A 26975-nucleotide genomic window follows, 5' to 3' on the forward strand; every position below is an offset into this window, starting at 1 on the left:
CATTGACTAAGCCTCTTCCACGAGCAAAACATGATCAGCACCAAGGCTCCATGGGTGTTAGAATCATTACTGTGTAATCTAGATTATTGACTCTAGTGCAAGTGGGAGACTCAAGGAAGTATGCCCTAGACGCAATAATAAAGTTATTATTTATTTCCTTATATCATGATAAATGTTTATTATTCATGCTAGAATTGTATTAACCGGAAACATGATACATGTGTGAATACATAGACAAATAGAGTGTCACTAGTATGCCTCTACTTGACTAGCTCATTGATCGAAGATGGTTATGTTTCCTAACCATAGACAAAGAGTTGTCATTTGATTAATGAGATCACATCATTAGGAGAATGATGTGATTGACTTGACCCATTACGTTAGCTTAGCACTCGATCGTTTAGTTGCTCTACAGGTGTCTCCGAAGGTACTTGTTGGGTTGGCATATTTCGAGATTAGGATTTGTCACTCTGATTGTAGGAGAGGTATCTCTGGGCCCTCTCGGTAATGCACATCACTTAAGCCTTGCAAGCATTGCAACTAATGAGTTAGTTGCAGGATGATGTATTGCGGAACGAGTAAAGAGACTTGCCGGTAATGAGATTGAACTAGGTATTGAGATACCGACGATCGAATCTCGGGCAAGTAACATACCGATGACAAAAGGAACAACATATGTTGTTATGCGGTCTAACCGATAAAGATCTTCGTAGAATATGTGGGAGCCAATATGAGCATCCAGGTTCCACTATTGGTTATTGACCGGAGACGTGTGTCGGTCATGTCTACATAGCTCTCGAACCCGAAGGGCCCACACGCTTAACGTTTCGATGATAGTTATATTATGAGTTTATATGTTTTGATGTATCGAAGGTTGTTCAGAGTCCCGGATGTGACCACGGACATGACGAGGAGTCTCGAAATGGTTGAGACATGAAGATTGATGTATTAGAAGCCTATGTTTGGATACCGGAAGTGTTCCGGGTGAAATCGGGATTTTATCGGAGTACCGGGAGGTTACCGGAACCCCCCAGGAGCTTAATGGGCCATAGTGGGCCTTGTGGAGAAGAGGAGAGGCGGCTAGGGCAGGGCCGCATGCCCCTCCCCCCCTAGTCCGAATAGGACAAGGAGAAGGGGGCGGCGCCCCCCTTCCTTCCTCTCTCCCTCCTCTTTCCCCCTTCTCTCCTAGTCCAACAAGGAAAAGGGAGGGAGTCCTACTCCCGGTAGGAGTAGGACTCCTCCTGGCGCGCCCCGTCTAGGCCGGCCGCACCTCCCCCCTTGCTCCTTTATATACGGGGGCAGGGGCATCCTAGAGACACAACAATTGATCATTTGATCTTTTTAGCCGTGTGCGGTTCACCCTCCACCATAGTCCACCTCGATAATACTGTAGCGGTGCTTAGGCGAAGCCCTGCGTCGGTAGAACATCATCATCGTCACCAAGCCGTCGTGCTGACGAAACTCTCCCTCAACACTCGGCTGGATCGGAGTTCGAGGGACGTCATCGGGTTGAACGTGTGCTGAACTCAGAGGTGTCGTGCGTTTGGTACTTGATCGGTCGGATTGTGAAGATGTACGACTACATCAACCGCGTTGTGCTAACGCTTCCGCTTTCGGTCTACGAGGGTACGTGGACAACACTCTCCCCTTTCGTTGCTATGCATCACCATAATCTTGCGTGTGCGTAGGTAAATTTTTGACATTACTACGTTCCCCAACAGTGGGACGAAAATTAACCACGGAGACTATCAACTGAGACATTAGGAGTAGATATATAGCAGTTTTCTTGTTTGTTTCTTCTTCTTTTTTCCTTTATTTTCTCTCCCTTTTCTTTTCTTCTCTTTCTTTTTTTTATTTTTTCCGAGAGTGGGAACGAAGGGAAGGTGATACAATGTATATAACTAAGGTGATATATATTGCATCATTTGACGATTAAGTATGTATACAAAATAGGAACATATATATTACATCATTTTACCGATAACGGTTCCTCAGCGTTGACGTTTTTGTTTTTGAGTGAGCTTCTTTCCCTTCTTGTTCATTGAAGAATAATTGAGCTTCTCATTGTGACTTTTCCTTTTCCATGTAGTACGATCTTTCTTAGGTAATGTAGTATTGATTCCTCTTTTGGCATATACTTCATCGTCATCGTCATCTTCCCTCATTGGGTTGTTGTACTAGTCATAGTCTTCCTCGTTGGCGGCTCCATCCATTTCAATGATATTCCTTTTGCCACTCCTCACGTCAACACGGCTGGGATTGCACGGGTTGGTTATGAAGAAGCATTGTGTCACGTGCTTAGCGTGTACCAATGGCTCGTTTTTTGCGATAGCGTTCATGGTAGCGCTCTTGGCGTCGGGTATAGTCATGGTAGTGAAATACCGGTTTTCTCTTTCGAGATTATTAGCCCATCTGACATGGAACATCATCGTGTTGTGCAGTCCAGAGTAGTCAAGCTCCCAGATCTCCTCAACCCTTCCATAAAATCTCTCAATCGCGCCATTGTCACTGCCGGTCATTCATTCCATCGTCACCCCACTAGTAGAAAAAGGCCCATTTGTCCTGGTTCTAGAGGGCCATTTGTCCCAGTTCTGGAACCGGGACTAAAGGGTCGGTAATAAAGCCTACCACCTTTAGTCCCGGGACAGGTGGGGCTCCACGTGGCCGTTGCGGCGTCCCTAGACAAGAGGGCCTTTAGTCTCGGTTGGTAACACCAACCGGGACCAAAGAGCATCCATGCGTCAGCATCTCAGGAGCTGGGTTTTTTTAAAGGAGGGAGGGGGGTTTTGGAGGGTTAATTTAGGGGTTTCATATATTGTGTTAGCTGGCTAATAGAGAGAAGTGACCTCTCTTATCTCCATGCTTCGTCGACGCCAGGTACTATACGTATAGAGAGAACTCGACATGCTAGCTAGTAAGCAAATGAAGGAACCATTAAGTACACAAGATCGTCATGAACATATACAGAGAGAAGTGACCGACCTCTCCTTCTCCGAGAGATTAGTTGAACAACAAGTTTTCGTATATCTATTTGACACTGCTAGCTAGCTACATATATACAATATAAGATCTCTTACAATCCCTAACATCTGAAGTCAACTTCCACATGGTATTCTCCGGCTGGATTGATGATGTGGTCAAAAAAGAATCCCGCCAATTCCTCTTGAATTGCTCGTATATGATCTTGTGGTAGGAGTTCATCCTGCATCTGCCAGATCTAAATTGAAAAAGAGGGTCAATACATGTGTATGAATGAAACTCAACACAAATGATGGTAATAAAATTAAATTGTAAATATTTTTGCTTACACACTTCATATTGTTTTTCAGAGTAGCCCCGCTTATTAGAGGTCGTTGCGTCGTAGATGAACTCGCAAATGTAGTATCCACAGAAATCATTCCTGCCTTCCTGCCACAAGCATTTTACGAGAAATAGAGGTCAATCAAACTGATAAGCAAGCATGCTAAATGGTATTGATGAAACTCTCTAGAATCAATGGGAGATGCGCGGAACTAGGTAGTAGTACTTACTTTCGGGTGTTTAAATCGCAGCTCGGTCGGCAATCCCGGAGAAATTGCGGTGAGCTCTTTCCAAATCTTGTCAGACAAAGAAAATAATTACTTGGTATCAGTAAATGAATAAAGTTGCCGAAATGGTGCGATAATGATCGATTGAACTTACTTCTAGAGCATTCGAGTCATGTCCGCATAGTCCTCGGGATGTTTTCTTCTCGAGTCTAAGACGGTTACTTCTCCCTGCTCAATCTTAATCTCTAAGAGAATAAAGTGGTAGTTGTGCACGCATGCATAACTCATCAGTTACATTACCATAACCTTGAGTAATAAGGGAAACCGAATGTGCGCAAGACAGTAACACTCACTTGAAGTTGTAAGCAAATAGTATTTTATCTTTGTTTTGATTTCCAGCAGCGATTGTAGCAAGTTGTCCTCGGTTTCTGAGACATTGTGTTTAACCGTCCATTCATGTATGACATCTGGGTTAATGAACCCAATGTCATAGATTTGTGCTTTTCTGCATTCGACGATCTTCAATCTGCATAATATAGTGAGGATAATTATATATACATGCAATGAAAGAGCTGAGCTATATATAGATAAGTAGTACTCACAGACAGTAGCAAGCCACGAGTGATTTATCGAGGGCCTTTTGATTGTAGAACTGGAAAAACTCGTCAAAATCAATAGATAATAGTTCTTGTCCAATGAAGTCGTGGTCCTAGACTCGCTGCATGTTTTCATGTACCATTGATGGAATCTCCGCATCATCGTTGTTAGAGGAGGACTTCCGTCTTTGACGAGAGGCTTCCTGTACTAGTATTTGAATGTATCCACCTCCATTGTATCAAACACAACATCATCGCTCAGGTAATCAGCATGATTGGTACCGGGCGCCATCCCCAGAAGAATTGTGACGATATCGCTAGACACCTTAAGCGTGGGGCACGATTGGTTGGCATGTTCGCCGAGCTGCGGAATTTTCTTCCCACTTCTTCATTCTGCTAACCTTTTATCGCTTGAAGTAGTTCCCAATCGGCGCACATCTTCCAATGTCTTTTTAAGACAGCGGACATGGTTGTCATCCGGCGAAGGCGGTGGTGGTCGCTTCAGGGCATTGATAGTGCGCTTCACTTTCACCGGATCTATCTTCCCCTCCGGAGGTGGGTGTTTCATAGATCTTCGCATTTCAAAGAAGTCCCTCACTTGGGCTTCATAGATCTTCGCGTTTTCCTCCACGGTCATCTTGTATGGTAACTTCTCTAGAGGCTTGAGAGATGGACTGAATCTGTATTGCCTACCGCCTCTGGCTGTACTGCTAGACGCCGAAGCGGCGGTGTCACTCTTCCGTTGCCGCTGACGAGTAGTAGCACAAGGCGTAGTGGTCCGACGCGCCGGAGCAGCCGGAGCGGCGGCATCTGTCTTCCGTCGTTGCTGATGAGGCGAAGGATGAGGCGGGCTGCTCGGACGCGCCGGAGCAGTTGGAGAAGGAGGCGGAGTTCCCTAACTCGCCCGAGGAGGAGGCGTCCAGTTCGGAAGCTTGATGTGTCATAGACATGAACTCTTCAAAGCAAGACCCAACATGAAGTGTCAAATCCTTCCGTTACTTCATCCACCATCACAACATCATAGCCTTGTGGAATCGGATGGAAGTGAAAAGTTCCGTTGGGTTGAGGAGGTGCGACGGAGCCGACAACCACCTTGACTTTGAGGTTCTTCCATTGCGTCATAAGATGGCAATGTTGAGCCTCCGTGATAGCATCCACGGGGTAGCTAGGAGTCGTGAAGTCAACCTGCTGAACAAGCTCGGTGGAAGCCACGCTGCTTCTCCACTGAGATGGCGGTGTAGATTCTGGGGTAGCTTCGGCAGGTCGCTGGCACTCAACTAGTTCCTCTAGCTTTTGTACCCTTGCATTCAGCTTCTGAAGTTCGCTCTGCTCTAGTTTCCTCTTCATCTCCTGGGTTTTGTAACCGCCTGCGCAGGGAAACCCAACCTTCCATGCAACGGACCTGGCGTGCCACGTGTTCGTCCAGGGTGCTCAGGATTCCCGAGTGCCTCTATCAGCTCCTTGTTCTCTCTATCGGTAATGAACGTCCCTTGCTGCGCTGCAGCGATACACTTCTAAAGCTTGTTGACGGGTATTGCAAGTTGCTCGTCTGTCCAAACGCACTTTCCTGTTTCAGGGTCCAAGGTTCCCCCAACCCCGAAGAACCAAGTCCTTGAACAGTCTGGCCAGTTCAATGTCTCTGGTTCGACCCCTTTAGCAAGTAGGTCATTCTCAGCCTTGTCCCACAATGGCCGGGCTTTGAGGTAGCCACCTGACCCTATTCGATGGTGATACAACTTCTTTGCAGCATTGTTCTTTTTTGTCTCTGACATCTTCTTACTCCTCTCTGATGTCTTTTAGGCCACAAATGTGGGCCAGTGATATCTTATCTTCTCAAATCGGCCGGTGAATTCAGGAGTCTTCCCTTTGTCAACATACGTTGGTTTCAACTCATTCTTCCACCTCCTGAATAGGTCTTCCATCTTCTTAAGAGCATGACCCTTGACCAGTGGCTCTATAACTAGCTTATCCGGCTCCTCCTCTGGCGGTAGGGTGAAATTTGCCTTCAGCGAGGTCCAAAGATCATCTTTCTGTTTATCGTTGACATAAGGAACTTCAGGGTCTTTGTTCTTAGGCTTATTCCATTGCTGGATGCTGATCGGGATCATGTCCCTAACAATAGCCCCGCGTTGAGCAGCAAATTATTCCTTGGTCCGCCTAGGTTCAATCGGTTGGCCATCGCCCAAGATTTCTGTGATCATGAACCTTTCATCCTGGCGCAACCTTTTCTTCGAGCCTCGTCTCATTACCGAAGTTTCGATCGATCTGGAGGGCTAGAAAAGAAGAAAGAAGAGTTAATATATGTACATATCAAAACAATTAATGCATCAATTAGCTAGTCAGCACAGGTTTAATTAATATATATACCTCACCGGACTTTGCAACAACTCCCTCTTCCATTCGGTCATCGGAGCCGTCATGACAGTCTCCTTCTTCCACTGGCATTCGGTCACCGGAGCCATCATGATCGTTGTAACGCCCTCGATGCGACTATAGCTCCCACGTGTCAAGGCACGACTTAGAGACATAATCGCATTGAAGGCATATGTCGCAAGGTAGGCAATCATCACAACATCCCATGTAATATAGATAATAAAAGGGGAGATAACATAGTTGGCTTACACTCTTCACATCAATCAAGTACATAAATAACATTACATCATTCAAACACTCATGGCCCGACTACGGCACCAAAATAAAAGATAACCCAACAAGCAACACGGTCCCGATCACCCCCAACTGGGCACCACTACTGATCATCAGGAAAGGAAACATAGTATCGTTGAGAGTCCTCGTCGAACTCCCACTTGAGCTCAAGCGCGTCACCTAGAGCTGAATCATCAGGCCCTGCATCTGGTGTAATAGTAATCTGTGAGCCACAGGGACTCAGCAATCTCGCACCCTCGCGATCAAGACTATTTAAGCTTATAGGTAAGGCAAGGTGAAAATATATCTGGAGTTGCAGCAAGCGACTAGCATATATGGTGGCTATCCTGTTCGCAAAAGAGAGCGGGAAGAGAAAGCAAGGCGCGAGCGAGAAACTCGAGGACAACCTGCACAGACATTACTCCAACACCGTGTCCACTTCCCGGACTCCGCCGAGAAGAGGCCATCACGGTAACACACTCAGTTGATTCATTTTAATTAAGTTAAGGTTCAAGTTATCTACAACCGGACATTAACAAATTCCCATCTGCCCATAACCGCGGGCACGGCTTTCGAAAGTTCAAATCCCTGCAGGGGAGTCCCAACTTAGCCCATGACAAGCTCTCATGGTCAACGAAGGAATAGACCTCCTCTCGAGACGTTCCGATCAGACTCGGTATCTCGGTTCTTCAAGACAACTCCGACAGTGGTAAAACAAGTCCAGCAACACCACCCGCTGTGCCGACAAATCCCGATTGGAGATGCACATATCTCGTTCTTAGGGCACACCGGATAAGCTAAGCGTACGGGAGCCAACGTAACCCAAGTTGCCAAGGGACGGCCCCACACGGTGCTCTAGGTTGGACCAACACTCAGAGGAGCACTGGCCCGGGGGGGGGGGGGGGGTTTAAAATAAGATGACCCTTGAGTCCGCGAACCCAAGGGAAAAGTGCTAGGTGGCAAATGGTAAAACCAAGGTTGGGCATTGCTGGAGGAGTTTTATTCAAAACGGACTGTCAAGGGGTTCCCATTATAACCCAACCGCGTAAGAAACGCAAAAACCGGGAACATAACACCGATATGACAGAAAATAGGGCGGCAAGAGTGGAACAAAACACTAGGCGAGAGGCCGAGCCTTCCACCCTTTACCAAGTATATAGATGCATTAAGATAACAATATAATATAATGATATCCCAACAAGTAAATAATGTTCCAACAAGGAACGGCCTCCAATCTTCACCTGCAACTAGCAACGCTATAAGAGGGGCTGAGCAAAGCGGTAACATAGCCAATCAACGGTTTGCGTAGGACATGGTGGGTTAGAGGTTTGACATGGCAATTTGGGAGGCTTGAAATCAAGTGGTAGGCATCGTAGCATTGGCATAGCAAAAGAGCGAGCATCAAGCAAAGCAAAGATAGTAGTGATTTCGAGGGTATGATCATCTTGCCTGCAAAGTTGTCAGAGTTGACTGGATCCTCGAAAGCAAACTCAACGGGCTCCTCGTTAGCGAACTCGTCTCCCGGCTCTACCCAAACAAGACAAACAAGCAAACAGAACACAATCAACCACGTGCAAGGATCAAACAATATGATGCAAGGATGGTATGCTATGCGGGATGCATATGCAAGATTTGACAAGGGATGCATGAACCTGGCCTCAACTTGGGAATCCAAGTGTGCCACTGGAAAGATGAGATGAAATTGCTTGAAAACGATATAAAGAACGCCGGAATCGGAGTTACGGATTGGAAATGGCAAGCAATTCAAATATGACACCGGTCTGCGATTTAAAGCAAGTAGCCATCTAAATGCAATGAGATGAACATGCTACAGCACCCAAACATGGCATCAAAATACATGGTAGGGATGAATTCAAGATGCTTCACAAAAGTCTATCACTGAGCTACGGACAATTCATCCATTAACAGGTTCAAACAAGCATGGCAAAAATGCATATGGCAAACAGATCTCAGACTTAGTGAAATCAACACTTGTCTGGAATCTCAGATCAGATAGCACTCTTCGGAGCAACAAAACTACATGCTACAGGACCTGAACATGGCAAAGTAAAGAATGGCATGGAGCTGCTCAAAAAGCTTAACAAAAGTCCCTTAGTGACCTTGAGCCAAAAGGGATCAGAAAATACAATTGCAAGCATGTGAACATGGCAAAAACATAATCAGTTCTCAGACTTAGTGAAAACTGGGGCATGCTGAAAACAGATATCAAGTAGGCATGTTTACGAGCTCGATGCACTCACTACAGAGCATGTCATGACCAACTAAGCATACATCCATCAAGAATACACAAAATGCAAGCTAGACATGGCAAGAACAATAGCATAGCATGCACGGATCAACTACAACATCCTCGGCAAAATCGCTAACAAGTAGACAACCTGCCCAGTTTCACGAAGTAGCAAAAACAGAGCTCGATTGACTCAAGCTAGGATGCTCCATAATGGCAAACAAAGACATGGACGGATAGAGCACTACAATATTAACAAAACATCCTTACTGATCATCCTCAAAAGAGGCACGGATCACTCGGAAACAACATGAACATATGGCCATATGAGATAAATAGCTCAAGGACTTAGTGGAAATGCTAAGTCCCTGAAATCAGCATTACCAAGTGCCTCACTTTGCAAGCTTGTGCTAGTCACCACACCCATCACAAAAATACATGGGTTGCACCTCTGAAAAGATGGCAAAACTCTTAACAAAACATATGTAGAGCATCAGGGCATATCATGCACACAATAATCATGGCAAAAATGACAAATGCCTAAATGGAGCAGCAGATCTGACAAATATCTCAAGTAGCACTCTTCTAACAGCATTTCCGGCATCAAGATGAACTCAAATGAAAATGATGCAATGGAATGAAATGATGTACTCTCTGAGGCGAACATTTTGATATGCTATATGTCCAAAACGGAGCTACGGATGCAAAGTTACGGCACGATGAACATGGGCACATGAACTAGGGTTTCGGGAGAAAAAGTCAACCGAGGCGATTTGGATCTGAGATCTGCACGCCTCCCGAGGTCGCTGGAGTTACTGTAGCACGCGCTCGCCGGAGATGGCCTTGCCGCAGAGGAGGGGCCGGAGTGAGGGAGCTCGCCGGGGACTTGGCCGGCCGGCGAGACGACGACGATCTGCGGCGGCGGGCAGCGTCCGGTGAGGAGCGGCGGCGCGCCGGTGTCGAGGCGGCGAGGCGAAGGGCAGCGAAGATCTGCGGCGGCGGGCGGCGGAGGAAGAAGCAACCGGGCGGCGAGGCGGTGGATGGGCTTCGGGGGCCCGGCTCGGGCCTCCCGGGCCGGCGGTGGGAGGCGGCGAAGCGGTCCCGCGGGGACACGTGGCGGCGGCTGACTGGTTGGCGGCGGCGGGCGGACGCGTCCGGCTCCGTCCGGACGTGTCCGGTGGCGGCGGAGACGAATTTTTTTCGGGTTAGGGAGAGAGGAGATCCGCGAATTTCGGGGAGGGGATATAAATAGACATAGAGGGAGCTAGGAGAGTCCAAATGAGGTGCGGTTTTCGGCCACGCGATCGTGATCGAACGCTCTAGATGATGGATCAGGTTTTGGTGGGTTTTGGGCCAAATTGGAAAGGTGTTGGGCTGCAACACACATGAGGCCTTTTCGGTCCCTCGGTTAACCGTTGGAGTATCAAACAAAGTCTAAATGGTACGAAACTTGATAGGCGGTCTACCGGTAGTAAACCAAGGCCGCTTGGCAAGTCTCGGTCCAATCCGGAAATGTTTAATCCCCACACACGAAAGAAAGGTAGAAATGACCACCGGAGGAGAACGAAGCGCCAGAATGCAAAACGGACAACGGGGAAAATGCTCGAATGCATGAGATGAAAACGTATGCAAATGCAATGCACATGATGACATGATAAGAGATGAATGACAACGACAACAACACACGGAGACAAAAACCCGAACCCGAGAAAATAAAATAACTTAACGCCGGAAACGGCAAGAGTTGGAATACATATTGGGAAAGTTACATCCGGGGTGTTACAATCGTGTCCTTCCTCCTCCATTGTTCGATCACCGGAGCCTTCACCCTCTCCTTTCGGACCATCGGTGTCGTTGAGATACGACAAGACATCACCTCCGCTGAGGATTATGTCCACCAAGAACTGTTTTGTTTCCAAGTCTCTTTGCTCCATAGTTTCTGCAAATATTACAACATGGCAATTAATATACAAACATGAGAGATGGATATATTAGTAGCAAACATAGACCTAGCTAGCTAATCACAACAAGGAATATTAATTAGTGTCCTCGATGCTTTCTACGGTTTGGGGTGGCCTCGGCAACGCCTCTAGGGTTTGGGGTGGCTTCGATGATGACCCACAAGTATAGGGGATCTATCGTAGTCCTTTCGATAAGTAAGAGTGTCGAACCCAACGAGGAGCAGAAGGAAATGATAAGCGGTCTTCAGCAAGGTATTCTCTGTAAGTACTGAAATAAGTGGTAACAGATAGTTTTGTGATTAGATAGATTGTAACGAGCAACAAGTGACAAAAGTAAATAAAGTGCAGCAAGTTGGCCCAATCCTTTTGTAGCAAAGGACAAGCCGGAACAAACTCTTATAATAGGAAAAGCACTCCCGAGGACACATGGGAATATCGTCAAGCTAGTTTTCATCACGTTCGATACTTTGATAATTTGATATGTGGGTGGACCGGTGCTTGGGTGCTGTTCTTACTTGAACAAGCATCCCACTTATGATTAACCTCTATTGCAAGCATCCGCAACTACAACAAAAGTATTAAGGTAAACCTAACCATAGCATGAAAAATATGGATCCAAATCAGCCCCTTACGAAGCAACGCATAAACTAGGGTTTAAGCTTCTGTCACTCTAGCAACCCATCATCTACTTATTACTTCCCAATGCCTTCCTCTAGGCCCAAATAATGGTGAAGTGTTATGTAGTTGACGTTCACATAACACCACTAGAGGCTAGACAACATACATCTTATCAAAATATCAAACGAATATCAAATTCACATGACTACTCATAGCAAGACTTCTCCCTTGTCCTCAGGAACAAACGTAATTACTCACAAAGCATATTCATGTTCATAATCAAAGGGGTAATAATATGCATATAGGATCTGAACATATGATCTTCCACCAATTAAACCAACTAGCATCAACTACAAGGAGTAATCAACACTAATAGCAACCTACTAGCACCAATCCCAGACTTTGAGACAAGAATTGGATACAAGAGATGAACTAGGGTTTGGAGATGAGATGGTGCTGGTGAAGATATTTATGGAGATTTCCCTCTCCCGATGAGAGGAGCGTTGGTGATGACGATGGTGATGATTTCCCCCTCCCGGAGGGAAGTTTCCCCGGCAGAATAGCTTTGCCGGAGCTCTAGATTGGATCTACCAAGGTTCCGCCTCGTGGCGGCGGAGTCTCGTCCCGAAAAGTTCCTTCCTATTTTTTTTCTAATCGAAAGACTTCATATAGGAGAAGATGGACCTCGGAGATCCAGCAGGGGGCCCACGAGGTAGGGGGCACGCCCTAGGGGGGGGCGCCCCCCACCCTCGTGAGCAGGGTGTGGGCCCCCTGGCCTTCATCTTTGGCGAGGATTTTTCTTTATTTATTTTGAGATGATCCATGGAGTTTCAGGACTTTTGGAGTTGCGCAAAATAGGTCTCTAATATTTGCTCCTTTTCCAGCCCAGAATTCCAGCTGCTGGCATTCTCCCTCCTTATGTAAACCTTGTAAAATAAGAGAGAATAGCCATAAGTATTGTGACATAAAGTGAAATAACACTCCATAATGCAATAAATATCGATATAAAAGCATGATGCAAAATGGACGTATCAACTCCCCCAAGCTTAGACCTTGCTTGTCCTCAAGCGAAAAGCTGATAACAATAAATATGTCCTCATGTTTAGAAATTGAGGCGTCGATAAAAATAAAATACGGACATGAAGGCATCTTGATTATTCTCATAACATCAACATATATAGATTTTGTCCTATGATTACTTATATTCAAGTGATGATCTATTCACAATGCAAAAGTATAAATCATAGACCTTATTGGGCTCCGACAAACTATAATCTCTGTCATTAAAGCAATTGCAATTTATCATAACATTGGAAAGAGTCTATGTCAGAGCTAAAAAAGCAAGTCCACATACTCAACTATCATTTAGTCCTCCATAATTGCTAACACTCACGCGATACTTATGGTTACGGAGTTTTAATCGGACACAGAGAAAGATAAGGGCTTATAGTTTTTCCCCACAACCTTTTACCTCAAGGGTAATGTCAACAATAATGGTTCATGCTCCCCTACATCCAATTAGATATGTATATCATGTTCTTTCCGACATGCCGAGCTTGCAAAAGGATAGAATGAAAAAGAAAAGGTGAAGATCACCATGACTCTTGCATAAGGTAGAAGATAATAATAAAGGATAGGCCCTTCGCAGAGGGAAGCAGAGGTTGCCATGCACTTTTATGGTTTGATGCATAAAATCTCAATGCGAAAGAACGTCACTTTATATTGCCCCTTGTGATATGAACCTTTATTATGCAGTCCGTCGCTTTTATTACTTCCACATCACAAGATCGTATAAAGCTTATTTCTCCCACACCAATCAATCATACATATTTAGAGCAATTTTTATTGCTTTGCACCGATGACAACTTACTTGAAGGATCTTACTCAATCCATAGGTAGATATGGTGGACTCTCATGGCAAAACTGGTTTAAGGGTATTTGGAAGCACAAGTAGTATTTCTACTTGGTGCTGAGAATTTGGCTAGCATGAGGGGGAAAGGCAAGCTCAACAAGTTAGAGGATCCATGACAACATACTTTATCTCAGATATAAGAAAGACATAACTCATTACGTTGTCTTCCTTGTCCAACATCAACTCTTTAGCATGTCATATTTTAATGAGTGCTCCCAGTCATAAAAGATGTCAATGATAATATATCTATATGTGAATACCTCTCTTTCCTTATTACTTCCTATTAATTGCAACAATGACCAAAGCTATGCTTGCCAACTCCCAACAACTTTTAATCATCATACTCTTTCTATGTGAAGTCATTACTCTCCATAAGATCAATATGAAATTTTTGTTTCTTTTTATTATTTTTCTCTTTCCTTTTATTCAACCAAGATCATGGCAAAATAATCAAGCCCTTGACTCAACACTAATCTTTATTATATATAGCTCACAGACTCGATTACATAGAGAGATCATAAAGCAAACTCAAAACTAGATCATGCCATAAACTTTATTCCACTAGATCAAGATACTACTAATAGGATCGAACTAAGAAAAACGGTAAAGATAGGAGTTGTGATTGTGATACGATACCGGGGCACCTCCCCCAAGCTTGGCAGTTGCCAAGGGGAGTGCCCATACCCATGTGATTATATCTCCTTTGTCGGTGAAGAAGGTGAAGGTGACGGATAATCTCACATCGAGCGTAAGAGGTCCTCCAGCTTGCGAATAATGCCCTTGAGTGCGACAATATTCTCCTTCAAAAAAATATTTTCTTGTGTGCGATACTTGTTTTGAACACGAGCTAACTCAATCATCTTGAAAGCTTCGATCTCAGTTGGGTAAGAAGGTTATGATCAATTTGAAGGGTGTCTTTTGCTGTTGGAGCTTGATCCTCCGCGGCCTTCTTGATCCTTTCATCCTTGTTGACCCTCGTGGGTTCTTCCCTCTTCAGATCTATCTTCATTAGCCAAGCATCGTTGTCACCATTGTTGGAGGAGGGAGACGACATGATGCCTAGCCTGGAAAACCCTGACAGAAAACAGCTCGAAACAAGAATAGAGGAGGTTTGCGTGATACGGGAGTCAAAACCTTCAAGAGAATATATAATGAATTTTTACCGACCAAAATACGTAATGTGCAAGAAAACAGAGTCCGGAAGGCACACGAGGTGCTCACAAGGTAGGGGGCGCGCCCACCACCCTCGTGGGGCCCTCGTGTCCTTCCTGGATTGCTACTTATTTTTCTATTTTTCTAAATATATTCCAAAACGGAGAAATATTGCCTTAAAAATTGTATTGGAGTCGGTTTACTTACCGTACCACATACCTATTCCTTTTCGGAGTCTGAAACACTCCAGAAAGTGTCCCTTATGTATTCCTCCGGGGTTACGGTTTCAATAATATTGGTTTCAACATTTATGGGATTACCTGAGATATAATGTTTGATTCTTTGACCGTTTACCACCTTCGGATTTGTGCCCTCGAAGTTGTTGATTTTTATGGCACCGGAACGATAGACCTCCTCGATAACATAGGGGCCTTCCCATTTAGAGAGAAGTTTTCCTGCAAAAAATCTTAAACGAGAGTTGTATAGCCATACATAATCACCTACATTAAACTCACACTTTTGTATCCTTTTGTCATGCCATCTTTTGACTTTTTCTTTAAACAACTTAGCATTTTCATAAGCTTGGGTTCTCCATTCATCAAGTGAGCTAATATCAAATAACCTCTTCTCACCGGCAAGTTTAAAATCATAGTTGAGCTCTTTAATAGCCCAATATGCCTTATGTTCTAGTTCGAGAGGTAAGTGACATGCTTTTCCATAAACCATTTTATACGGAGACATACACATAGGATTTTTGTATGCAGTTCTATAAGCCCATAATGCATCATCAAGTTTCTTGGACCAATTCTTTCTAGACCTATTAACAGTCTTTTGCAAAATTAATTTGAGCTCTCTATTGCTCAACTCTACTTGACCACTAGACTGTGGGTGATAAGGAGATGCAATTCTATGATTAACATCATATTTAGCAAGCATTTTACGGAAAGCACCATGAATAAAGTGTGAACCACCATCAGTCATTAAATATCTAGGGACTCTAAACCTCAGGAAAATAACTTCCTTAAGCATTTTAATAGAAGTGTTGTGATCAGCACTACTAGTTGGAATAGCTTCTACCCACTTAGAAACATAATCAACAACAACTAAAATATGTATATATCCATTAGAGGCAGGAAAAGGCCCCATATAATCAAAGCTCCAAACATCAAACGGTTCAATAACAAGTGAATAATTCATAGGCATTTCTTGACATCTACTAATATTACCAATTCTTTGACATTCATCACAAGACAAGACAAACTTACGGGCATCCTTGAAGAGAGTAGGCCAATAGAAACCAGATTGCAATACCTTATGTGCAGTTCTATCTCCAGCATAGTGTCCTCCATAAGACTCGGAATGACACTTGCGTAGGATCTGTTCCTGTTCATGCTTAGGTACACAACGTCTAATAACACCATCTACTCCTTCTTTACAAAGGTGTGGGTCATCCAAAAAGTAATGTCTCAAATCATAGAAGAACTTTTTCTTTTGTTGGTATGTGAAGCTAGGTGGTATAAATTTAGCAACGATATAATTAGCATAATCAGCATACCATGGAGTACTACGAGAAGTACTTATAACATTTAATTATTCATCAGGAAAGTTATCATTAATAGGTAGTGGGTCATCAAGAATATTTTCTAACCTAGACAAGTTGTCTGCAACGGGGTTCTCAGCTCCCTTTCTATCAACAATATGCAAATCAAATTCTTGTAGCAAGAGAACCCATCTAATAAGTCTAGGTTTAGCATCTTTCTTTTCCATAAGATATTTAATATCAGCATGATCAGTTTGAATAGTTACTTTAGAATCAACAATATAAGATCTGAACTTATCACAAGCAAATACAACTGCTAAAAGCTCTTTTTCAGTAGCAGCATAATTTCTTTGAGCATTGTCTAGAGTCTTACTAGCATAATGAATAACATTTAATTTCTTATCAACTCTTTGCCCTAGAACGACACCTACAGCATAATCACTAGCATCACACATAATTTCAAAGGGTAGGTTCCAATCAGGTGGCTGAACAGCAGGTGCAGTGACTAATGCTTTCTTAAGTATTTCAAATGCTTCTACACAATCATCATCAAAGACAAATGGTATATCTTTTTGCAATAAATTAGTCAGAGGCCGAGAAATTTTTTAGAAGCCTTAATGAACCTCCTGTAAAATCTGGCGTGACAAAGGAAACTTCTTATTCCTTTGATGTCCTTGGGACATGGCATCTTTTCAATAGCATCAACCTTGGCTTTATCAACTTCAATACCTCTTTCAGAAACTTTGTGCCCCAAGACAATACCTTCATTAACCATAAAGTGGCACTTTTCCCAATTCAAGACAAGATTGGTTTCTTCACATCTCTGCAAAACTCGATCAAGATTGCTCAAGCTATCATCAAAAGAGGAACCATAGACGGAAAAGTCGTCCATGAAAACCTCACAAATCTTTTCACAAAAGTCAGAGAATATAGCCATCATGCATCTTTGAAAGGTAGCAGATGCATTACATAAACCAAAAGGCATACGTCTATAAGCAAAAGTACCAAAAGGGCATGTAAAAGTAGTCTTTGATTGATCTCTAGCCGACACAGGTATTTGAGACAAATCAGAATAACCATCTAGAAAGCAATAGTGTGTATGTTTGCATAATATTTCTAGCATTTGATCAATAAAAGGAAAGGGGTAATGATCTTTCTTAGTAGCTTTATTTAATTTGCGGAAATCAATTACCATCCTATAACCTGTGATAATTCTTTGTGGAATCAATTCATCTTTATCATTAGGAACAACAGTAATACCTCCCTTCTTAGGGACACAATGGACAGGACTTACCCACTCACTATCAGCAACGGGATAGATTATACCTGCCTCCAGAAGCTTTAGTATTTCTTTTCTTACCACTTCTTTCATTTTAGGATTCAGACGTCGTTGAGTTTCACGAACTGGTTTGGCATCTACTTCCAAATTTATTTTATGTTGACATAGAGTGGGACTAATACCCTTAAGATCATCAAGAGTATATCCAATAGCAGTACGATGCTTCTTCAGAGTTTTCAATAATCTTTCTTCTTCATGCTCTGAAAGGTTAGCACTAATAATAACAGGATATATCTTCTTTTCATCAAGATAAGCATACTTAAGATTATCAGGCAAGGGTTTAAGATCAAACACGGGATCACCCTTGGGTGGAGGAGGATCTCCTAAAATTTCAACAGGCAAATTGTGTTGTAGAATAGGTTCATGTTTTAAAGAATACTTCATCTATTTCCCTTCTTTCATTCATAAACATATCATTTTCATGGTCTAGCAAATAGTGTTCTAAAGGATCACTAGGAGGTACGGCAATAGAAGCAAGACCAATAATTTCATCCTTACTAGGTAATTCTTCCTCACGATGTTGTTTACTAAATTTAGAGAAATTAAACTCATGAACCATATCATCCAAGCCAATAGTAACAACATTCTTTGTGCAATCTATGGTAGCATTAACAGTATTTAAGAAGGGTCTACCAAATATAATGGGACAAAAGCTATCTTGCGGAGAAGTAAGAACAAGAAAATCAGCAGGATATTTAGTTTTCCCACACAAGACTTCAACATCTCTAACAATTCCAATTGGTGAAATAGTATCTCTATTGGCAAGTTTAATTGTGGCATCAATACCTTCTAACTCAGCAGGTGCAATTTCATTCTTAATTTCTTCGTATAAAGTATGCGGTATAACACTAGCACTAGCACCCATATCACATAAGCCATGATAATAATGATCTCCTATTTTAACAGAAATAACAGGCACGCCTACCACAGGTCTATGTTTATCTTTATCACAGGGTTTAACAATTCTAGCAGTTTCACCTTCGAACTGAATAACATGCCCATCAACATTATCAGACAAGAGATCTTTAACAATAGCAATATTAGGTTCTACTTTAACTTGCTCAGGAGGTGTATAAGTTCTAATATTGCTTTTACGAACAACAGTTGAAGCTTTAGCATGATCCTTTATTCTAACAGGGAAAGGTGGTTTCTCAACATAAGAAGTAGGAACAGTATGATCATTATAAGTGACAGTCTTTTCTTCGACTTTAATAGGTGCAGCTACTTTTACTTCTATGGGAGGATGACATTTAAACCACTTCTCCTTAGGGAGATCAATATAAGTAGCAAAAGATTCACAGAAAGAAGCTACTATCTCAGAGTCAAGTCCATATTTAGTGCTAAACTTACAGAAAATATCGGTATCCATAAAAGATTTAACACAATCAAACTTAGGTGTCATACCTGACTCCTTACCTTCATCGAGGTCCCAATCTTCAGAGTTGCGTTTAATTCTATCCAATAAATTCCATCTGAATTCAGTAGTCTTCATCATAAAAGATCCAGCACAAGAAGTATCGAGCATGGTGCGATTGTTATCAGAAAGCCGAGAATATAAATTTTGAATAATCATTTCTCTTGGAAGCTCATGATTGGGGCATGAATATAACATTGATTTAAGCCTCCCCCAAGCTTGAGCGATGCTTTCTCCTTCGCGAGGCCAGAAATTATATATATAATTGCGATCGCGATGAACAAGATGCATAGGGTAATACTTTTGATGAAATTCCAACTTCAATCTTTTATAGTCCCATGATCTCATATCATCACATAGCCTATACCATATCAATGCGTCTCCCTTCAAAGATAAAGGGAAAACCTTCTTCTTAGCAACATCATCGGGTATACCTGCAAGCTTAAATAATCCACAAACTTCATCCACATATATTAAGTGCTCATCGGGATGCTTTGTTCCATCTCCTGTAAAAGGGTTAGCTAGCAGTTTTTCCATCATACCCGAAGGAAATTCAAAAGGAGTTTCATTTTCAATAGGTTCAGTAGGTTGAGGCGCAACTCTTTCGTCTACTGGATGGGGTGAAGATACCCCGAACAAGCCCCTCAAAGAATTACTTTCCATAGTAACAAGTGACAGTAAATTTCAGCACACTATATAAATTTTTCCTTACCAAATTCCACCTACCAAAGGCGCTACACTCCCTGTCAACGGCGCCAGAAAAGAGTCTTGATGACCCACAAGTATAGGGGATCTATGGTAGTCCTTTCGATAAGTAAGAGTGTCGAACCCAATGAGGAGCAGAAGGAAATGATAAGCGGCTTTCAGCAAGGTATTCTCTGCAAGTACTGAAATAAGAGGTTGCAGATAGTTTTGTGATAAGATAGATTGTAACGAGCAACAAGTAACAAAAGTAAATAAAGTGCAGCAAGGTGGCCCAATCCTTTTGTAGCAAAGGACAAGCCAGAACAAACTCTTATAATAGCAAAAGCGCTCCCGAGGACACATGGGAATATCGTCAAGCTAGTTTTCATCACGTTCATATGATTCGCGTTCGATACTTTGATAATTTGATATGTGGGTGGACCGGTGCTTGGGTGCTGTTCTTACTTGAACAAGCATCCCACTTATGATTAACCTCTATTGCAAGCATCCGCAACTACAAAAAAAGTATTAAGGTAAACCTAACCATAGCATGAAACATATGGATCCAAATCAGTCCCTTACGAAGCAACGCATAAACTAGGGTTTAAGCTTCTGTCACTCTAGCAACCCATCATCTACTTATTACTTCCCAATGCCTTCCTCTAGGCCCAAATAATGGTGAAGTGTTATGTAGTCGATGTTCACATAACACCACTAGAGGCTAGACAACATACATCTTATCAAAATATCAAACGAATACCAAATTCACATGACTACTCATAGCAAGACTTCTCCCTTGTCCTTAGGTACAAACGTAATTACTCACAAAGCATATTCATGTTCATAATCTGAGGGGTAATAATATGCATATAGGATATGAACATATGATCTTCCACCAATTAAACCAACTAGCATCAACTACAAGGAGTAATCAACACTGCTAGCAACCTACTAGCACCAATCCCGGACTTTGAGACAAGAATTGGATACAAGAGATGAACTAGGGTTTGGAGATGAGATGGTGCTGGTGAAGATGTTGATGGAGATTGCCCTCTCCCGATGGGAGGAGCGTTGGTGATGACAATGGTGATGATTTCCCCCTCCCGGCGAGAAGTTTCCCCGGCAGAGCAGCTCAGCCGGAGCTCTAGATTGGATCCGCCAAGGTTCCACCTCGTGGCGGCGGAGTCTCGTCACGAAAAGTTCCTTCCTATTTTTTTTCTCATCGAAAGACTTCATATAGGAGAAGATGGACGTCGGAGAGCCACCACGGGGCCCACGAGGTAGGGGGCGCGCCCTAGGGGGGGCGCCCCCCACCCTCGTGAGCAGGGTGTGGGCCCCCCTGGCCTTCAACTTTGGCGAGGATTTTTCTTTATTTATTTTAAGATGTTCCATAGAGTTTCAGGACTTTTGGAGTTGCGCAGAATAGGTCTCTAATATTTGCTCCTTTTCCAGCCCAGAATTCCAGCTGCCGGCATTCTCCCTCCTTATGTAAACCTTGTAAAATAAGAGAGAATAGCCATAAGTATTGTGACATAAAGTGAAATAACAGTCCATAATGCAATAAATATCGATATAAAAGCATGATGCAAAATGGACGTATCACTCGACAACAACGCTCTTTTATCTTCGTAAATTTGGGTGGCCTCGGCAATGCTTCTAGGGTTTGGGTGGCCTCGACACTTTGATGGTTTGGAGTGCCCTCGTGGCAACGCTTCTAGGGTTTGGGCCGGACCGCCTCTCTCATGAATGTCCGATGTCCGGATCGACAAGGGAGGGGGTAGGAGACCGATGATGTCGCTTGAAGCTACGTCGGTATTTTCCCAAAGTGGAAGGGATGATGGAGCACAGCGGCGGTAGGTATTTCCCTCAGATATGAAATCAAGGTTATCGAACAAGTAGGAGAACCAAGCAACACAACGTAAATAGCACCTTCACATAAATAACAAATTCTCGCAACCTGATGTGTTAAAGGGGTTGTCAATCCCTTCTGGGGTACAGCGCCTCGAGATTGGCAAACAGACATGTGGTAAATTTGTAGTAGATTGATAGATCGAACGCCAAATAAATAAATAAGAATAAATCGCAGAAAAGTATTTTTGGGTTTTTTGTTTAATAGATCTGAAAATAAAAGCAAGAAAAAAATAGATCGCAAAGGGAAATATATGAGGAAGAGGACCCGTGGGCCATAGGTTTCACTAGTGGCTTCTCTCGACAAAAATAGCAAATGGTGGGTGAACAAATTACTGTTGGGCAATTGATAGAACTTCAAATACTCATGATGATATCCAGGAAATGATCATTATATAGGCATCACGTCCAAGATTAGTAGACTGACTCCTGCCTGCATCTACTACTATTACTCCACACATCAACCGCTATCCAGCATGCATCTAGTGTATTAAGTTCATGGGGAAACGGAGTAATGCAATAAGAACAATGACATGGTGTAGACAAGATCTATCTATGTAGAGATAGACCCCATCGTTTGGTCCTTAGTAGCAACGAAACATACATGTTGTTTCCCTTTCTGTCACTAGGATCAAGCACCGTAAGATCGGACCCACTACAAAGCACCTCTTCCCATTGCAAGATAAATAGATCAAGTTGGCCAAACAAAGCCCAAACACTAGTACAACGAGCTCCTAAACAAACGGTTTAAAACCCCTTTATTAGAGCAATAATATATGACATGCAACTTACACAAAGCACATCATTAAATTCTTGTGTGAAAGGAGCTTTCAATGATATATTTTTCACATTGTGCATGTCATGTACTATTAACCTTGTCAATAGTCAAATGCGGTCTTAAAAAACGCATTAGGTCCTATATAGATGGAAGGAGGGAGTAGAACATATACAATAGAGAAATAGATTGCATGGTAAAATTAGATAGCACAATTCACTAGAATTTGTGCACTAGTAGAAAACTGGGCTATGGTCCAGGCCGGCTCAGCCCATTAGTCCCGGTTCAGTGTAGAACCGGGACTAATGTGGGCATTGGTCCCGGTTCGTGAGCCCAGGGGGCCGGCCGGGCCACGTGGGCCATTGGTCCCGGTTCGTCTGGACCTTTTGGTCCTGGTTGGTGGGACGAACCGGGACCAATGGGCCTGGCTCCTGGCCCACCACCATTGGTCCTGGTTGGTGGCCTGAACCGGGACCAAAGGCTGCCCTTTAGTCCCGGTTCATGCCACAAACCGGGACCAATGAGGTGCCTATATATACCCTCGCCCGCGAGCAGAGCACTCCAGTGCTCTGTTTTTCTCTGGCCGGCGAGGGGTGGGGTTTGTGGTGCTCTAGCTCACCTCCTATGCACATGAGGTGTTCGATGGAATGCCCGAGCCACACTACTTAAACTTTCTCCTCTCGAAGCTCAACCTCCAAGCTCCATTTTCCTCGAGATTTGTCTAGATTTAGCGGTCCGTCACGCCCCGTCCCCGTCTTCACCGCCGTCGATCACCCGCGCTGATCTCATCACCGACACCACCGTGGTGAGCCTCTTGTTCTTATCTTCTTTCTGAAAGGAAAAATATTCTTACTTGTCTGTTTAGATAGATACTTGTATCATTTTCTTACATTTATTATTGCATCTTATATAGTGCGATGGTTTTGGTATCTGCCCCCGTCGGCCCTCGTCCTGTCTATGATTCGGATTTGGTATGTATATTATCTTCATAACTATTGGTTCATTTATTGTTTATGAAAATTATGCCGACCAACGTGACATAGATTTTATTTATCTAGGATGTATGTGAATCGGAAATGCCAACCGACCCTATTGTCGAGAGGTTAAATTTAGTTAAAGAAGAAAACAATTTGTTGAAGGAAAAAATAAAAAAAATTGAGGAGGAGAAGATGATATTGGAGTTGCATGTTGCAGATGTCGTCGATGATCACAAGATCAAGATGGATGCAATGCGCTTGAAGATTAGAAAGATTAGAAAATATGCCATTCATACCGAGGCTTGGTATCATTATGCCGTTGGATCAATTGTTACCTTGGTTGCGATTATGATCACATTTGTTTTCGCATTGAAATGTTTTACATAGTTTCAATGTATGGTTTAATTAATTAGATGCTTTGGAGAGCTATATATATGTTGTTAGATGAGAACTCTGTATGCACTTTGGTTTTAATGTGATGATGAACTTCTATTAATTTGGACACTTAATTATATATAATGCACGCAGATGAACCGGCAATGGATGTACGGTGACAGACACACCCGCGAGTACATTAAGGGCGTGCATGAGTTTCTCGATGCGGTTGAGGCAAACAAGCAGAATGGTTTTATGTGTTGTCCATGCACTGAATGTGGGAATACGAGGTCTTACTCTAACCGGAAAATCCTTCACTCCCACCTGCTTTACAAGGGTTTCATGCCACACTATAATGTTTGGACGAGGCACTGAGAAATAGGGGTTATGATGGAAGACGGTGAAGAAGAAGAGTACGATGACAACTATGTGCCCCCTGAATACGGTGATGCTGCAACGGGGGGAGCTGGTGAAGATCAAGAGGAACCAGACGATGTGCCCAATGATGCTGCCATGGGTTAAGCTGCTGAAGATCAAGAGGAACCAGACTATGTGCCCGATGATGATGATCTCCGCCGGGTCATTGTCGATGCAAGGACGCAATGCATTAGTCAAAAGGAGAAGCTGAAGTTAGATCGCATGTTAGAGGATCACAAAAAAGGGTTATACCCCAATTGCGAAGATGGCAACACGAAGCTTGGTACCGTACAGGAATTGCTGAAGTGGAAGGCAGAGAATGCTGTGGCTGACAAAGGATTTGAGAAGCTACTGAAAATATTGAAGAAGAAGCTTCCAAAGGATAACGAATTGCCCGACAGTACATACGCAGCAAAGAAGGTCGGATGCCCTCTAGGATTGGAGGTGGAGAAGATACATGCATGCCCTAATGACTGCATCCTCTACCGCGGTGCATACAAGGATCTGAACGCAAGCCCGGTATGCGGTGCGTTGCGGTATAAGATCAGACGAGATGACCCTGGTGATGTTGACGGCGAGCCCCTCAGGAAGAGGGTTCCTGCGAAGGTGATGTGGTATGCTCCTATAATACCACGGTTGAAGCGTCTGTTCAGAAATGAAGAGCATGCCAAGTTGATGCGATGGCACAGTGAGAACCGAAAGAAAGATGGGAAGTTGAGAGCACCCGCTGACGGGTCGCAGTGGAGAAAAATCGAGAGAAAGTACTAGGATGAGTTTGCAAAGGACCCAAGGAATGTATGGTTTGCTTTAAGCGCGGATGGCATTAATCCTTTCGGGGAGCAGAGCAGCAATCACAGCACCTGGCCCGTGACTCTATGTATGTATAACCTTCCTCCTTGGATGTGCATGAAGCAGAAGTTCATTATGATACCAGTTCTCATCCAAGGCCCTAAGCAACCCGGCAACGAAATTGATGTGTACCTAAGGCCATTAGTTGAAGAACTTTTACAGCTATGGAATGGAAACGGTGTACGTACGTGGGATGAGCACAGACAGGAGGAATTTAACCTTAAGGCGTTGCTGTTCGTGACCATCAACGATTGGCCCGCGCTCAGTAACCTTTCAGGACAGACAAACAAAGGATACCACGCATGCACGCACTGTTTAGATGACACTGAAAGTATATACCTGGACAAATGCAGGAATAATGTGTACCTGGGCCATCGTCGATTTCTTCCGACCAACCATCAATGTCGAAAGAAAGGCAAGCATTTCAAAGGCAAGGCAGATCACCGGAAGAAGCCCGCCATGCGCACCGGTGATCACGTGCTTGCTATGGTCAATGATTTACACTATGTAATCTTTGGAAAGGGTCCCGGTGGACTAGCTGTTCCGAATGACGCTGAGGGACACGCACCCATGTGGAAGAAGAAATCTATATTTTGGGACCTACCCTACTGGAAAGACCTAGAGGTCCGCTCCTCAATCGACGTGATGCACGTGACGAAGAACCTTTGCGTGAACCTGCTAGGCTTCTTGGGCGTGTATGGGAAGACAAAAGATACAACCAAGGCACGAGAGGACCTGCAACATTTGCACGAAAAAGACGGCATGCCTACGAAGCAGTATAAAGGTCCTGCTAGCTACGCTCTTACGAAAGATGAGAAAGAAATCTTCTTTGAATGCCTGCTCAGTATGAAGGTCACGACTGGCTTCTCGTCGAATATAAAGGGAATAATAAATATGCCAGAGAAAAAGTTTCAGAACCTAAAGTCTCATGACTACCACGTGATTATGACACAACTGCTTCCAGTTGCATTGAGGGGGCTTCTACCGGAAAACGTTCGATTAGCCATTGTGAAGCTATGTGCATTCCTCAATGCAATCTCTCAGAAGGTGATCGATCCAGAAATCGTACCAAGGCTAAGGAGTGATGTGGTGCAATGTCTTGTCAGTTTCGAGCTGGTGTTCCCACCATCCTTCTTCAATATCATGACGCACGTCCTAGTTCATCTAGTCGACGAGATTGTCATCCTGGGGCCCGTATTTCTACACAATATGTTCCCCTTTGAGAGGTTCATGGTAGTCCTAAAGAAATATGTCCGTAACCGCGCTAGGCCAGAAGGAAGCATCTCCATGGGCCATCAAACAAAGGATGTTATCGGGTTTTGTGTTGACTTCATTCCTGGCCTTAACAAGATAGGTCTCCCTAAATCGCGGTATGAGGGGAGACTGACTGGAAAAGGCACTCTGGGAAGAGACTCAATAATATGCAGGGACGGATATTCTTGGTCTCAAGCACACTACACAGTTCTACAGAACTCTACCTTGGTGACCCCGTATGTCGATGAACACAAGAACAGTCTGCGCTCCAAACACCCGGAGCAGTGCGACGACTGGATTACATGTGAACACATCAGGACTTTCAGCAGTTGGTTGGAAACACGTCTCAGAGGTGACAACACTGTTTGTGATGAGTTGTACTTGTTGTCCAGGGGACCATCTTTGACTGTATTGACTTACAAAGGATACGAGATAAATGGAAATACATTTTACACGATCGCCCAAGATCAAAAGAGCACCAACCAAAACAGCAGTGTCCGCTTTGATGCAGCAACCGAGAGCGGAAAGGACACATATTATGGTTACATAGTGGACATATGGGAACTTGACTACGGACCTGATTTTACGGTCCCTTTGTTTAAGTGCAAATGGTTCAATCTGTTAGGCGGCGGGGTACAGGTAGACCCACAGTATGGAATGACAACAGTGGATCTGAAAAATCTTGGGTACACTGACGAACCGTTCGTCCTAGCCAATGATGTGGCACAGGTTATCTATGTGAAGGACATGTCTACCAAACCGAGAAAAAGAAAAGATAAGGAA

Source organism: Triticum urartu, chromosome 7, assembly GCF_003073215.2.
Source record: "Triticum urartu cultivar G1812 chromosome 7, Tu2.1, whole genome shotgun sequence".
Lineage (NCBI taxonomy): Eukaryota > Viridiplantae > Streptophyta > Magnoliopsida > Poales > Poaceae > Triticum > Triticum urartu.